Here is a 17,591-nt window from a genome sequence, read left to right on the forward strand (position 1 = left end):
GAAGTGTTCAGACCTCTGTGTTCACACCTCTGAATAAAATTTTGATTGATATCTTTGTATCACCAACTTAATGACTTCATATTAGGTCATTAGTCTTCAGGTTTTGACAAGACTGTGAATATATTTTACAGTTCTCGTTTGTACTGAGGTCTCAAATGTCCCATTTATTGTCCACAGAAATCAATAAAAAATACCTTTGTTCATGCTTCCTGTTGGATTCGGATCCGTACACTTGAGGATACAAAGATTTTGTAGGCCTCAGGATTTCTCATTTTTAGGAGTTTTTGACCCAGGAGTTGTCACATCAGATAAAAGCAAGGTTCCCCTATCTCTGCACTCTGTCTCTAGTAATAGTCAGGACAAGTTTTTGAAGGAAGAACATGAGAAACATTGCTAGAACAATAAAAGAAGAGCTTCCACCAGAGGATTTTGTTTCCTCCTTCCATCTTAAGAAGCTGAATGAAGATTTGAAGCAAGAGAATTTACACTATTCAAAGTTTTAAATCTTTTGACTAAAAATAATCTTTTCTCATCAAATTGGGGATAATTTTCCCTCCACTCTTCCCCTGCTGTTAATTAAATTATCTTCATCTGTCAACAATGGAAAGTGAGGTTTTTCTAAGTATCCCATATAAAAGGTTAAATCTATTTATTTTATACAATGTCCTAAATTCTGCAGCATCATTTGCATTTATAGCTCACTTGTTTTGCTATGTGTACTTTCTTCATTGTTTTTTGGCTATGTATTTTTCATAAGCACATTTTTATACCTTTTTAGTTTATATTTACAGAGCTTAGCAAATCACATGTTTCAGGCAATCTGTCTGCTTCTGCTGAAGAACAGTTACTGATTTGATGAGAAGCCAGCACTTTTAAGGTGGGTGATAAAGCTGGGCTCTTTAATCTATATATAAATGGGGTTTATATATACTTTTTATAGGTTGTCTAGTTTCTAAGATACTTGCACTATTCTGTTGGTTTAGTGGTAGCCCTTGATATATGGAAGTTGAAGTTCTTCCTTTATCTTGTGGGGCTCAATCCAGAACATCAGAACAAAAATTCCTGCCCTTGGTTTCCACATGGCTCTGCTTGAGAACACAACATTCTCACAAGCAAGGGACAACTTGCAGCTGTCTGTGTGCCAGTGCATATCATAGCAGGGCGTCCCCGATGTGAGGGTAATCATTAGCATTGACTCCATGATTCCAGAAGGCTGATCAACATTATATTATATTATATTATATTATATTATATTATATTATATTATATTATATTATATTATATTATATTATATTATATTATATTATATTATATTATATTATATTATATTATATTATATTATATTATATTATATTATATTATATTATATTATATTATATTATATTATATTATATTATATTATATTATATTATATTATATTATATTATATTATATTATATTATATTATATTATATTCATTACATTACATTATATTATATATTAATTAGGAAACTTATCACCCTTACAGACAGTCCGATACAGACAGACCAGATTGGTCCTTGAAATCCAAAACACCATCACCATTGGCCAATTAAGAAATCACCCTTTGGTAAACAAATCTCCATAACACATTCCACATGTGCACAACAGCAGGTGCAGCAAGTGAAGATAAGAATTGTTTCTGATTCTTTTCACTGATCATGCCTGGGAAAGTTGTGTGTCGCTCTCTGTAGCTGGTGAGCTGTGGCCACAAGTGCAAGTGCTCTTCTTTGTGAGCATAACTGATGAATTAGTGTCCTGCAAGGAAAAGATAATTATGTGCTGCTTTGTATTCCCAGAGTGAACTGAAGCCCCTGTGTGTGTAATGTCTCTGTTTCACTGACAAATACAATGAAAGCTGACCAAGGCATGATTCAGACTTGTCATTTTTATGCCTTAGAGGATGCTGACAGAAACCCAATGGTGGAAGTGAGAGGAACAGTGCATAACACAGTGTTCTGGCCACTGTGGTGTTCGACAGGAGTTCCATGCTCTCTGTCTGCCAGGATGCTGCTCCTTTTTGCACAGACCATCTCCTGTGAGGTGCTTGAGCCATGAGAATGTGCTGATCATCTCTGCTCTTTCCTCCCTGCTGTAGACCCCTCCTGTGTCGCACTTGCTGCCTGTACTGCCAACTAGCAAGCAGCTACCTGGGGATGGGCCAGTTTTTACGTTACTGCAGGCTGTTATATATTCTGTGGGGATTCCATTCTTCATCTGCTGTGTCACAGAATCATGGAATAGTTTGGGTAGGAAGGTATCTTCAAATATCTCTAATGCACGGCTTTTAATTAATTTTAACTAATTTTAATTAATTAGTGTATTGATTAAGACTTAAAAAATAGGTCTTATTTAATCACATAAGAATTGACCACACAAAATTGAACTGAAGGTTGGTCTAGTCCAATATCCCCTGTTTATTTGATGGCAGACAAAAAAGGATGTTTGGGCAAGAGTCTAAAAACGGGGCAATGGTGTAGTGGGATATCCTCAAAGATGCCTTCTCTGTCCCTAGAGATTTGTGGCACTTTAATGGATGGACTCTTTCTATTTAATTGGTGGGGAATTTGGTGAGGTGCCACCCACAGAAGTTCAAGGACTATGCTTAACAGGGAACCTCATCATTGAGACTGATTGTGTGTATATAGATATTCTGGCACTGGTGCTTCCTACTATCAAAGGAAAACCTTGTCTGATCAAACAAGGTGTGATTGACTAACAGAAAATTGATTTCTGTCTCAGAGAAACTTTGACTCATGTTTTTCAGCTTGTTTGGAACACATACATTGTTACTTTCTTTTATCTTACATATCATGCAATTAAAAAAGCATAGACTTTTCTAAAGGAGGAAAATGTTGATCAGAAGAGCCGGTTGAATAGAGAGTGCTGTGACAAGACAGAAAACAATGCTCTGATCATGTTTTGATGGTTTTTTTCCACATTTGGACACTGAATTTAACAACCTCTTGACTTTTTCTTCTTAATCGGGAGCACTTTTTTGTTTTGTTTTGTTCAATTAAAAGAATGTCTTCGAGCTACATGGCTTCCGAAAGGTCGTGTTGTAGAGCCTTATGCGGAACAACTGTCAATTGATTCTCCATTCATTAACTCTGCAGAAGGAGGTTTTTCTTTTACGATGAGAATGAAATCAGTGGCACAAAGTTTTTTCTCGTCTTCTGATTCCAATTTTTTTGCCCATAGTATGCAGCTTGTAGTATTTTCTACATCTCTGATGATATGTTCTTTTTTTTTTTTTTTTTGTGTTTTCTGCCAGAAAAACTTTTCATGTAAGTCTTGATATCTCCATCACAAAGGTTTCTTCTTCAGTCCACGCTCCTTCGGGAGTTCATGTGCACTTCTAGGTCAGCCCTAGACAATGCATTTGTGGTTTCAGGAGCAGTAATCCCACCCCACTTGCCTCCCATTTCTTGGAGAGGTTGGGTGATGCTGGGTAATTTGTGCTCCTGCCTGAGACAGAATCCTGATGATGAAAGGGAGACTCAGGAATTTGTTGCCTCAGAGCTTTGGGAGCTGTTCTTTAACCAGCTGTCTGTGGGCTCAGCCCCATTCAATCCCAGATATAAGATCTTTATAAAAAAAAATTATACGTCATTTGCTTTGAATGTCTTTGGATATGCTTTGAAAATTAGAATGTCTTATGTAAATACATGGAGGCTTTTAGACTTGGGAAGGTGAACAAGGGACAAATATTTAGCCTACAGTCTTCTCACAAGCAGATTTAAAAAGAAATTTATTTACTAGTTTTTCTACAGGATTGTGAAACATGGCTTTTCCTTTTAACCTCTGTTGGTCAGGATTTTTTCATTATTAGATTAATTCACTTTAGAATTTTATAACATGGCAAAATAATATGTGACTAGAACATTCAGTTATCAAATTTAACTCTCACAGGGAATTAATGAGCAAAGGTCTCAGCAGAGCTATGAATCTTTATTTTTGCAAGGTAATAGGAAGAGCAGTCAATATTTTTGCTGTGCTTGTGCAATTTTGATTAGCAGCTTTCAGATGTGGATTACCTGGACTTGACAATTATAGTTTATGCCTTTTGCCAAGTTTTTGCCCAGGTTAATTTGGCTCTTCTTCTGTAATCCAAAGCAAATGGAAATTTTCAAATACAAAACATGTCAGAGATCAAATCACTGGGAAATGTGTAATTTTACATGAAAGAAAATGGTTGTGACAAAAATTATTAGTAAAAGGATATAATATGGATAAAATGGCACCAATATGTAAAATAACAATATTTACTAAAATGTAATAGGTTGATATTCTTGGTTTGATTGCAAACATTTTCATATTTCCCTTGATTCATTGCAATGAGGCTACATTTGACTGGGCTGTACATGTTTTTTATCACATTTATTTACCACTTCTGGCAGCCAAAGATAGCAGTGACATTTAACAGACATGGGTAAATCAAGGAGAAATATATCCCCTTCCAAGCAAATGTACACTGTATTTAGCATAGATAAAATCCTCTGAAGTATGAGTTCTTCATTCACTGTATTTGCCCCAGAGCTTTGATGCAGTTCCTGGTGAACTTACAGGTATGACATGACGGACCACTGTAGAATAGCAGGTTTAATTTTCTGATTTGTTATATTTTCTCAAGTTTCCCATTCTCTGGTGTGGGATTGAGCTGTGTGGGGCTGAGTTTCAGAATGGGGTTAAACCATGACAGCAGTGCACAGAGATCCAGGAATCCTTGTCTTCCAGTACAGGGAGCAACTGGAGCCAGAGGAACACCTGCATTCCCTCCTGCGAGTCTTCCTTTGCCCTGAAGGACAGTGAGGAGAGGGGCATCACTCCAACTTTGGGGAGGATCTCTCACCCCCTGTTCTAGCCACAGTGCTAGTGCTGCAGAACCAATGGCCCTTTAAACATTTTGGTTTCATTGGATTGACATTTTCTTCCAAACCCCGGAACATTTCTGAGTCATTGTAGTCCCTACTGCAAGCTCAGTTTGCTAACTTTGTGCAAAGAAAGTAGGAAACTTGGTATCTACTGCAAATTACTTATCCTGGAATGTAATACAGTGTGTAGTGACATGAATTAATCTCTTAATGTGCTCTGCAGTGCTGAAAAATGCTTCAGATACCTGAATATAGCATTGCAGCAAGTTCTGATGACAAAAACATATTGCTTTTCTCTTATTTAATCTATTACTTGCTCTGTGACAGAAGGTTGCTTTTTCAAGCTGTGACTCTTCCTGGTCTGGAAGATACAAAAATAATACTTTTACTGGTCTCCAAGATCTGCCAATAAATCAATAATAACTAGATTTTTTTCCTGATCCATTTGATCAACGAAGTGAAATAAATCACAAAGTTTGTGTTTAGAATAAATAATCTTTTCAAAAGCATGAAAATTCACTAAGTTTCTGTTAAGAATAAACCATCTTTCCAAAAGCCTGTCCTTTCTGATGAGAAGATATTTTGTCCTATGAGATTTTTCTGTGTAAGTGCAGTCCAAGTGTTCTCAATCAATTGTAGTAGTTTTCTAATTTAATAGATGATTGCTGGGCCAATGTCACATTTGTAACCATTGCCTGAAGATGTTTCTTCCTCTTGTCATAAGAGGAAGACATTAACTTCATAATATTTACATGGTTTAATATTTTCATTTTTGTTGTAGTAACGCTGGACATTTTACTCCTGAAAAAACTGGGAATGTTATTTTCACTTCTGCGTGTTGAGGTCAGGACTAGAATTGATCAAGTGTTTGAAAATCTGTGGCAATTGGTACAATATGCCTCAGGGTTTTTTGTTTGTTCCAGCAGTCTCTTAGTTTTAATAAATTAGATAAGATCTTTTAAAGCATGACTGGTAGAGTAGCTCCATCTGCAGCATATCTTGTAATCCCATTGCCCTGGGAATCCCATGTCTCCCAAAGTACTCCCTAGCACCCTGTGATGCAGCACTGCCAGCTGCTCTGGTTTTGCTCTCTTGATTACAGGTTTGTTACACCACAGGTACTCAGGGATACTCCAGGAACTTTGGATAGCAGTGGAAAATTTCTAGCACTACCTGGTAAAGGTCACTTGTGACTTGCTAATACCAATGGGTTTGTCCTTGGAAACAGAAGCTTAGTATCTATCTTTAATGCATGCTTACATTACTCTTCCAAATCTTGTTTTTTCCCATTTATTTATTATTTTTATTAAAAAAAAAAACAAACCCAGAATGTGTTTAACAATCCTTAGTGTTTTATGCTGTTAATTATTGCAAAAACAATGGTTTTTCATAAGTCTCTGGAATGTTGGCTTATATTCTGTGGTTTTGCTGAGAAGGGTCCAACAAAGCATGGCCGCAGATGCCCCATGGGGATTCCTTGTGCCACAAAACCATGTGAATGTGGTGTTCTGTCACAGGAAATACTGTGGGGTTTTTTTTTGGTTTTTTTTTGGTTTTTTTTTAACTGGGTCAACAGGCAGGTGAGCTCGGGCTAGTGGGACAAAACATCTAGTTTGAGGCAGGCTCTTGTCCTGCTGACTCAGAGGATGGATGTGGCCTCAAATAACTTCAGTCTCTGTTTGCTACCAAGAAATCTGATTGTAGATTTTTTGTGGTCAGGAGATATGAGTGAACCTAAAGGCAGGTAAAGACGTGAAAGCTGTAGGCAGATGGTGTGTGGAACTGTTTCTATCCCAGGCAGGGCAAAACCATATTTTGGAGCATTTTAAGGTGTAAAAGAAAATCATGGCTATTCATTGCTATAAAAGCAGACACTATTTGGAATTTAAACCATTTCCCTCCCTCTATTCACCAGCCATGCAAATGCCTATGTCAGAGACCCCTCAGGAATGTAGATGGACAAATAAAACCAAATGAAGAGGAACAAATATTCATCTAGCTGGAGCTGGAAGGTCCTGACATGTGGGAAGGAGGATGTACAGTGTGAGATAAAGTGGGTTTTGAGCAACCCTTGCAAACAGAATCTGTTTAAGGCAGAGGAATCATCTGCAGCAATTTGCCACTCTGGTAATTGGGTTCTTAAAAGTCTTCCAGTTAGTACAAGGTGTCAGAGTGCTTTGAACTTCAGAAATTGAGAGTCCTGGTTTATTTATATTTTCTGTTTTCTGTTTCTGAGGGCTGTGGGGTCAAAGTACATTATTTTCACAGAAGGAGACAGGAAAAAGTAGTAAATTAATATTCAACATGCATGTTCACAGTATGCGAGAGGAGATGATAGATGCTATGCATATGTGTGAGAGCTGGTGTCAAGAACTTGTGAATTTAAACTTAAGAAGGACAAGGCTTCATTCCAGCCCATGAGTTTGATCAGCTTTTTTCTCTGTGCTGAAGTAGTTGGGAGCAGACAACAATTAGGATTAGTAAATCTCTCCTCTTTCAATTTAACTAAAAGGGATGAGAGCAGCTTCCAGTGCCCACCTCTCAAGTTTGCACTGAAAATTTAAATAGTCTTGAAGCATAGTTGAGAAAGCACATAAAGGAAAAATGCCTTTTCCCATTGTTTTGCTATTTGGCTTTACAACAGAGAGTGTTTGGTTTTGTTAGCAGTATGGATGTATTAGCTATTAATGCTAAAGTTTGATATTATTTATGATTAATTTATAATGAATAGAAATAAGAAAATGTCAGCAGCTCTTAAAAAGAAACAAATGGAATGCTAGGATTTATAAGGAGAAAGAAAATAAAGCAGAAAGCTCAGTGGTCTTGGTGTACCTGCATCCTGAATGCTGTGCCTTGTACTGATCCCATCTCTGTAAAAAGGATATCAAAAAGAATCTGTCAACAGAACTTTTTCTCTAAAGAAGAAACTAGGTAATGCCTGTCAGGAATGTTATAGGCTTGAGAAATGACAAGGGAAGAGAGATCATAGTTTAATTTTCCCAAGGGTTTTTCTTCTACATGGATCCATAATTTATATTACCATTGCAGAGAGTTCTCTTAGTCTCCTTAGTGACTGTGGGTTTGTTTACTAGTTATAGAATGCAAGGATGAACCAGTTTGATCACATTTTAAATCTGCCATGTTGTCTTCCCAAAGCAATTTACTCTGCTTCTCTTGTCCAGCCTCAGGATTCCCCTTAAAAATCCATTTCCTCTTTAGAATTTGTAATCCATTAGTTGAATTCAGCTCTGCTGTATAAGCAAATCTCACCCAGGACCTTGCCTAGAAAGAACTGATAGGAGGATATGCAGTGTTAAACTCAATATCTCATGACTAGCTAATTAAGACTTTTGAATTTGATATATTACTTTTACCAAATGTTAAACTCTGAAACAAGTGCTTCCATGGAAAAAAAATGTTACTTATCAGACACGGCATTTTTTACTTTACACCAAGTTTTGAATTTAATGTGCTATGGGACTAATGTTCGGAAAAGTGATTTCATTTTATGGATTCCTTCTTTGGATTGCTGTCCTGCATGTGAAAATGATCTGTGTATCTTTTTGCTACCAAACATATATTAAGAGCTCTATTTCCTGTTTTATTGTTAGATAATACAACCCCAAATATTGGTTTAAGGGCTTTTCCTACTATAAAAAAGGGAAATAAGGATATGGAAATATATGCAAGATATGCAAATACAGAGGAAGTAAAGGTTGTTGGAGAGCTGTGATAGCTCTGTGGTAGGCTATGGAATCTTGTGGAGTTGTCACTGCCAGGAGCCCATCTTTGTTCTGGAGATCATGTTGGCAGCTGCCTTATGGGCTGTGGCATTGGCACCTTGCAATAACCTGAGCCTATTTGAAAGAAGTTCTGTCTACAAGACTTCTGAGAAAAATCTGGGAACTCTTTTGGGCAACTGATTTCTGAGCTGCAGATGGAGCTTCAGAGAACTGGCCAGCACAATAAAGGCAGAGTAGGAGAGCTGTAGACCCTAAAATCTCCCAGCCTGGAGGATGCCGGTGGATGACAAGCCATGTTCTGCTCTGTGTACACTGCAGTGAGGAATCAAGTGCTGTTCCTTCCAGGAAATGAAGCTGTGGTGTGTGTGGTTGGAAACTTGTCCCCAGCCACTGCAGAATGCAGCCTCTCACCTCTGCCAGGTGTGCAGAGCTCTCTGCTCTTATGCTGCTTGCAGGGATGCTTTCATCCCTTGTCTAGGGGCTGCTTTTGTGCCTGGCCCCCTATTTCTGCCTTTGATGCAGTCCTTTGAGACCTACATTGTGTCATATTTAAGAGCAGATCCAGCCACAAAGCCTTTCTAATTACCTGGAGTTGAGGACAGTCCATTTTCAAAGTTGTAGATATAGGGTTATTTTTTATGTCGGAAAAAAACCTCCCAGCTCATCAAGTCCAACCATTAACCTGGAACTGCCAAGCCCACCACTAAACCATGAGCCCAAGTGTCAAATCTACATCTCTTTTAAAGCCCTCCAGGAACAGTGACTGAACCATTTCTCTGGGCAGCCAGTGCCAGTGTTTGACAACTCTTCTGCTGAGTATGTGTCTTAGAGCAAACAAATTGCAGTTTGGGATTCATTGGCAGCGGTGATAAGAAAGGAAGAAGCAGTAATAAATTGATAAAGCAATAATAATTCTGGCTACCTCCAAAATAAGAAAAAGAAAAATGACCTTTTTTTTCCCTGTTGCTTTATTTTGTTCCATTCTTGATGCCTTTGTGTCTGGCCATAATTTGTCACTGCAGATCACACCTCTGACTGTATTTCAGTTGTAAGAAACCTGGACATGAAAAAGTGTGATTATCTGGAGTACTGGAGTGACCTGACTGCAGAATGTGATAGCACTCTTTGTTCTCACTTCTGCATTCAGACTTACTAGATTAGTGTGATACCTTCAGCTATTACATGGACATTAAAGCCTTTTTCCACTATTTGATAACTTTCCTGATGGGCAACATGAAGAACAAGCAGAACTAGTTTTGCCCACAGTACTGCTATAAAGTTTTTGAAACTTTGCTGTACTTCTACTCTCTGTGCTTGAAAAATCTTGTTTGGAGACCCCTTTGCAAAATAAAGAGGCAGGTTGGGCTCTGAACTCTGACTTACTTATTCAGTACCCCTGCACTCGCTTTCTCCTGTTAGAGGCACATGATTCCTCTGCGTGGAAAAGACTACAGCCAAAATGTTTTTTTTTTACTTCATCACACTATTCCTTTTAACTTTTTCCAATCTGGAAAGAGCAGTTACTCTTTTGGTGGAAGGAATCTAGAGCTGAATCTCGGATTGAATCATAGAGGAAGAGGAGAAAGGACTTAAAACGAGCTACAGCAGAAAACAAAAATCCATACAAAATGTTTGTACTGAGGGTAGGCCTGTCATATGCAAATATTTATATCTTCATAAATCCAAACTAATATCTCTTGCCTGAGAAAGATTATCTACTAGTTTCTTATTAGTTAACAGTGAGGGAAAGCTGAGATATGAGAAATAAACTTCTAAATAAAAGGCAGTTGAGTTTGAGAACACCTCATCTCAGGGACAAATAAGGAATATTTTCTGCTATTCATAGGCCTGTCCTGATAATGTGCCAGAGCTGCAAAAGGGAACAACCTTATTGATTAAAGTGCAATTTTGTTGTAGTGAGTGCAAGCAGGAAGCATCACTCTTGCACTAACAAGGTAAAGGACACAAACACAGCCCTGCTGAGGAACACTGTGGAGATACAGCATAAATAGAGAGATATCAAGCATTGAAATAAAGTGGAAAAGGGAATGAGGAAAAGAAATACACAGGGATATAGAAATGGGCTTAGTAACAGTAACAAGAAATATCTGGCTGTGCTTCTCTTCTGGGCAAGAAGGGGAAGAAAGTGTGGGGGGGAAACCCATTAAAATTAAAAACCAGTTAATGTTAAATTCTATTATAGAGGGGATTGATTGACTAATCTTCCCAAATGGACACTGATAGATGAAAGTGTCTCTGGACAAACCTTAGAGGATTTTGTGCAAAAAGGCACTCTGACATTCCTTGTCAGGACTATAGCAAATGGACTTCAGTGGTTTGTATTTGAAGAACTTGGGATATATGCTTGATTGGTGGCTTCCTTTAGAGCAGTGTTGGTTCTGCAGTATTTTAGAAAATCGAAGAACTTTATATTCATCAGATTTGAAAGCAAGTTTCAAATCTGAATACTCATCAGTTTCTCAAGAAAATGCTTTAAAGCGTTTTTTTTTGGTTTTTTTTTTTCAAAATCATTAGTTTTATTTAAGGTTTATTCATCTCTAAAGGTCTTCAGCAGACAAATTCTTTTGCTTACACAAGCTTCCCATGAAACCCTGGCAGACTTACTTCAGATTGTCCGGTGGGGTGGTGGGTCACTGTTGACATCACTGTGGTCAAGGTGCAGATCCAGATCCAGTGAAATGCAGTCAGAACTCTGGACACAGCAGAACTGGGAGATGAAGGATGCACCTGTCCCTGAGAGAGCAAAGTGCTTCATTTATTTTAAGAAGCACCTACAGTTTCCGGAAGATTATTACTCACAATTATGCTCCTGCAGGAAACAAGGCATCCTTAAGGCTTTAATCTGATTGAGAAATCTTTTGAAATATCAGAATCACTCTCAGAAAAAACTTACCAGTTTTGTCTGGAAGCCAGTGATATTTGTCTGTATGCTTTATCTCTCTGCATTTGGCATCCTTTGAGCTGGATATATTACTTGCTTTTTAATCTTACTATTATATAAAATTTTGCCTTAAAAATGGATAACTTTTCAGTAGTTCTTTCCAAACAGTACTTTACTGGCTTTATGCTTGTCATAGGATAATAGCCTTGTACAAACTTATGTTGCTATAAAAAGCACCTTCCTACTCTTTTGGTCTTGCAGAGGTAGGCTGGTTAGGGTATGGTTTGTGGGGGAATCAGTGGAATAAAGGAATGGTTCAATCTGGTGTAAAATCCGTGAGAAAGGTTATAAGGGGGTGATGGAAGCACAAGAGGGGCTCTGTCCTGAAAATGTTCTCTGATTTACTTTTTAAAAGGAAAAGCTCTAAATGCAAAAAATGAAGTTCCTTGTTCTCATGAACGTTTCCTTCCTTGGTAACAGTTTCCAAGCTGAATTGTTGACAAAAACCAAGTCAAAACTCAATCTAGTCTTTGAAATCACTTGACAGTTTCCCCTCACATGTTTTAAAGTCTGTATGGCTGGATTGATTGGTCTGGTTAATGCTTCTTCTATAGTACCTCCCGTAGCAAGAGGTCTCATGCTGGGGTCAGTGGCCTGAACATGCAAGGGTAAACCTCTGCCAGAGATCAGGCTCCCAGGAAGACCAGGCAGTGCTCATTACTTCAAGTGTTTGCCTCTCTCTTCTCCCCTGTGACAGTGTCAGCAGCCCATGTACAGCAGCACCACAGGAGATGTTGCACGTATTCTCCAGCACTTAGTACAGGGAGATTTGTAAGGGTTTTATTTTTGCCTTGCCTGCTTCAGCTGCATCTGTGTTTCCTGATGGAGATCTGCAGCTGTATGGATGTATGCAGAGAATTCCTTCACAGTCAAACACCAGCCAGGGAAACACACTTGGGATGGAGGAATGATCCCATCTTTCTGAAATTACTTGTTTTCTTAATCTCATGCTACTGAGTCCAGAAGGACACTCAGAAGGAGAAAAATAGTTTCTGTTTAAGTGAAGAGGTTGCTAAAAATAATTTTTGTTTGGTTCTGGTGGGGTTTTTTTTTTGTTTGGTTGGGTTTTTTTGTGTTTTTTTTTATTTTTTTTTTTTTTTTTTTTTGGTATCAAAGTACTTAAGTACATCTTTTATTTTTCCTATTTCCCAGGTTCATGGAAAACATTTTAAATTTAGCACAAAAGTGTATCTTTTGCTAACATACAGACATGCACCCGAAAGTGAGGTTTTTGATATTCTGGAGGGTAAGGTGAGAGCATGTTAAACAAAGAGATATTGTATTTTACTGCAGGTGATTGAATTTGTCTCAAGGTTATTGTATTGTTTTTAAAACAAATTTCCCTTTTCTTAAAGCTGTCTAGATTTCAAAGAAACCTTTACCATCTTCTTAGTGTTGGGATCCACATTTGCAGTCAACTCAAAATTTTTTCCTAAATTGGCACTGATAAAAGTGTCCACAGACCTTTGCAGAAGGGATTCAAGAACATGTTTCTGTCCAGTTCAGGGAATTCTTGAATTTACTGTTATTAATGGCACAGATACTAAGTGCCAGAGTTATGTTGTAGCAGAAATCTCTGCCATGGCACAGCAGAAGTCATAAGCACCTGCTTCAAAGGTGACTGCACTTTTAAGTTCTGACCAAGGATTTATGGTGGACAGGGTGACCCTAAGCCTTGCATCTCAGGAAGTCTCCTATACAAAATATTTTTCTTGAGAAATCAAATTTACAATGATAGAATTATTATTATTATTATTATTATTATTATTATTATTATTATTATCAACAACAACAACAATAATAATAGTAATAAACAGTAGTATTTGATTAAAAGTGAATGAGGCAAACAAGTCTCAGTCTCTGTGTCTGAGAGACAGAGTCCCAGGGTCTCCTGGGAGCCAGGTTATGAGAATTTTATTGCACACAAAGGGGAAGCTGCTTGTGTTTGAGTTGTGCCCTGGCCTCAGCTTTCAAGGAATGTGGGAGCAAGACTCAAGACAAAGCAGTGCCTGAGGCAGGGAAGTCTGACTCTGCTCCACAAAATTCCCTGTTGCTACTCCTGACTGCAAGTTCCAGGCACTCAGGATTCAAAATGCATATAAATTACTGCAGCATGGCTGGTACCCACCCTGCAGTCCAAATGTGTTATCAGACTCACTGGGAAGTGAGTTTTTTGATGTGATGTTCTACTATCTCTGATAAAATCAAACATGTGGTGTTCTGTATTTACTGACTGTCCAGCTTCCCTGAGCTTAAACACTTAGCAGAGAAATCAGGCTGAGGTATTTGTGTCTAATTGTATTTGTCTACTGTATAATTGTGGTGATTAATTGAGTCTTCTCTCCCCCTGGGGACACTTCATCTGCTGCCTCTGGGCAGCAGGAATAGGTCATGGGTCCCCCCCCACAATTGTTTCCTATGGTAAGAGTGCATGTGATGTCTGTTTTCCATCTGTGAAAATCTACAAGTCTTTCAAGTTGTAGAGAACAAAGTATTCTGGGATGTCAGCAGTGAATTCAGGACACCAGGGACATGGAGGAAATCTCTAACCAGACTGGAGTTTTGCTGAAAACTCCCCAGTGCTCCAAACTGAGGCTTAAACTGACACCAATATTTTATTGTGGTTATGCCATTTGTTTTCCTTGGTGTGGAAAATATATAAAACTGAGGAGGCAAAGCATGGAGAAACAAGTATGATACTAAATATATTAATACCTACTATAGAAGCAGCTTTCCTTCTTCAGAATTAATTTTGCTGAGAAATAAATGTGAAACACTTGTGAAATGAGTCATTCAATTTGTCAGTCCTAAATTAGTTGGCTTAACTTAGGAAAGTACATTTTATGTTTACTAATGTAACTATAGCTATGAAGAGTGTGACTAAAGAAACCACTGTGATGTTACTGTGGCTAATTTGGAAAACGTTTCTACACGTGACTTCCATATGCTTCTCTGCTGGGAGGGGAAATGAAGGCCTGAAGCCCTTCATTGTTTTGGGACACTTTTGAATGGACTGAGGAATATACTCAACTTTGAGAAGAAAAACTTCCCAGCTGTGCTGAGTAACCCTTATATGCTTTCAGTAGTCTTCCAAAGTGTTATTCATGGGGATTATTTAGACGTACATCACTCATTCTTGCCTCCCAGGTAAAAGTGGCTGCTTGCACAGAAGCCAAACATGATTGTTTATATATAGATTTATCTCTTCTGTGACACTCATTAGTGTTGAAGAGGCCCTGACAGTAAATGCTGACCAAAGCTGAGCTGCAGGCTCTTTGCACTCTGGAACTGGAGAACTTGATAAAGAGGAAATGATGAAAGAGGGCAATAATCCTGCTGTAGTTTTCTCTTTTTTTGCTCTGGAAGAAAGGGCATCCAAGGTGCTTCCCTTATGGCTTTGGAGTCACAGAAGAAAGGCAGTTTGAACTGATAATTGATTTTTCTAGAGAACAGAAGGCCAAATAGTGACTCATGGGCTAAATCCTGTTTCCAAAGCAGTCTTCTGACCTAGAAAATGACAAATGGCTGGTGGCTGTGTGACTTATAAGCTCCTCAGCATAAAGAAGTAGCACTGCTACCAGTCCAGAGTGGTTCACAGTGCTTCTACTCCTGAAATAAGACATGTCCAGTCTTGGTTAAGCAACCAATCCCACTTAGTGGTATGATTGACAGCTACTGTGGCATGGAAATAAGCTGCCCTGCCATCACTTTGGGTTTTAATGCAGGTCATAGGTTCTTTAAGTGTTATGCATAATAAATTGCTTGTTTCCTAAAGGCCTATTGTTAACTTGTTGTGGATCAATTACCCGTTGTTCATCCCCTGTTAATTACCCTGTTGTTCATCCCTTGTTAGAAATCCCTCTCTGTTGGGTCGGGTTTCACCCCTGCTGCCTCCTAGAAAATGGCACCCTTGACTGTGAGGAGGAAGTGACATCAGTAAAGAACAAAATTATATAAAAAAAAAAAAATCTATCAAAGTATTAGTATTTAAAATATTTACTCATAAAAATCACTTAAGCATAGAAACAGAAGCAACGAAGATGCTTTGTTGTGGTTAAAATAGCCCCCAAACCATCGTGCTGACAGCTGCAGTGATGGACAGAGCAGGAAGATGAAGACTAAAAGAGGCTGCAGGCATTGCAGATGCACCCACAGCCAAGGAGCACAGCACTGAGGGGAGGGGAATGTGCAGCAGGATATGGTCCCTTCCAGGAGTGTAAGATGTCAAGTTTCCATAAAATTACTATGGTTAACTAAAAATAAGGAATTATTTTTGAGTTCATATATGGTTAAATTACAAGATGCCTCAGCCCAGTATCCAAAGCTGCTTCAAGTAAGTTATCAACATGTGCCTGATTTTACAAGCTCAAGCTGTAAGTAACAAAACCAAAATAAGCTTTCTTTTTTTATGGATCATTATTGACTAAATGATTTATGGTCTAAGTAGGCTGTGCAAGTGACTGCAGATGCAGGTGGGTTTTATATTGCCTTTCTCACTTATTGGAATAAGGTCACTTTGTGTCTGTGTGACATTAGTTTGGATTAATTACAAATTTTCCATACAGTCCTCCATCTTTGAGACGCAGCATGGAAAGACTTTTGGAGGTAGAATGATTGACACTGAAGAGTAGCAAAGTTAAAGGCAGCTTTTTCATTTTCATCGACAAAATCACACCTTCCCTTGTTTTTCTAATTGGCTAGTGCATGTGAGTGGCCTAGAGTTTGAGAAAACAATTTTAGAATTGAAAAACAACTCAAATTTTGATTCTAAACCTGGGTGTTGCTGCTGTGGTTGTTGGGCAGGTGACAGTGGCATTGCAGAATGTGACAGATGAGGGGCCAGGGAACTGGTGCACCAAGTTGTCCATCCCTGCATCCATGTGAGTAGCTCCTCCTTTCTTCAGGCTATATCATCTCCCTACCACTGCAGTATTTCAAGAGTTGTAGAACTTGTGTCCTTTTAATTTTTTTCTTTCTAACAAGGAAAAAGGAGCAGGTCCTTATTTTTGTTCCTGACACAATAAAAAAATTGGAAGTTTTGCGATGACTGGAAAGATAAAAGAATGTGCTATCATAAAGCACTTCTTAGCAATGCTTCTGTCAAATATTTCATGATGTCATTTCCAAAATAAAATTGTTACTTTTTCAGGCTGGGTTCACTGTTTGTTGTGAAAATTGTTTAGCATCAATGCACCAAAAAATCCATGTAAGCCATTCAAGGTATCAGAACTTCTAGAAAGAAAAACTATTACTAGTTGTAGACTTCTCCCAGCCTACATAAATTCTATTTTTGAATATATTCAACATCATTGCTCATTATGTAAGTATGTTAAAATGTACAACATCCTTACCATGTCTTCCTTCATTGAATGTCATACTGTGAATTACAAATCTGTTAATGTAGAAGCATAACTTGCACATTCCAAATGCAAAGATCTATTTTCTGTTCCAAGTCTGTTATGAGACCATCTGTAATTGCCAGTTTGTAAGAAGTGGATAGGAGCAATATGAGTTTCCATGCAGGTTGTACCTAAACTCTGTTCTCTTTCTAACTACTATAGCATGCAGTTTGTCAGCTTTAGAGAACATCGACCAACTTTTTGTCTCAAGTTATGAAAATTTATGCAGTATTTCTGTTCCAAAGCTTTTTCATAACTGTTTTCTGACTAAGAAACCATTAAGAGCCCAAATTATAAAAATCATAATTAATTGGGTATGTGGTGTATCTGTCTAGCAGTGATCTCTTTATGGAAGAGTTGTGGTCTGCCTTACTAGTGAGTCATCATCTATACTGGGCTAATAGAGGGAAGAGACTCTTCACTGCAGGTTAATCAGGTTGAGGGAGGTTTAGGAACTGGAGCAGTCTCAGCAGGCAGAGCAGTGCTGTGCCAGCCAGCACAAACCCAGCTGTGAAGCAGAGGAGACCTGGGGTGATGGACTCTGTGTTCAGTCCCTTTTCTGTGTGTGCAAGGGCGTTGTTAACTCTAGTGACAC

General features: G+C 38.3%; 1 long non-coding RNA gene across 1 annotated transcript; it reads right to left on the reverse strand.

Annotated features, from left to right (window-relative positions):
• Positions 1 to 2,972: 2,972 nt before the first annotated feature.
• On the reverse strand, positions 2,973 to 12,638 carry LOC140684185 (uncharacterized). The gene is made up of 4 exons (XR_012056101.1): positions 11,550 to 12,638; positions 11,261 to 11,389; positions 7,725 to 7,762; positions 2,973 to 4,816 (listed from the first exon to the last, which is right to left on the reverse strand). It is a non-coding gene; the product is annotated as an uncharacterized lncRNA (long non-coding RNA).
• Positions 12,639 to 17,591: the final 4,953 nt, after the last annotated feature.

This window comes from Taeniopygia guttata, chromosome 4A, assembly GCF_048771995.1.
Source record: "Taeniopygia guttata chromosome 4A, bTaeGut7.mat, whole genome shotgun sequence".
NCBI lineage: Eukaryota > Metazoa > Chordata > Aves > Passeriformes > Estrildidae > Taeniopygia > Taeniopygia guttata.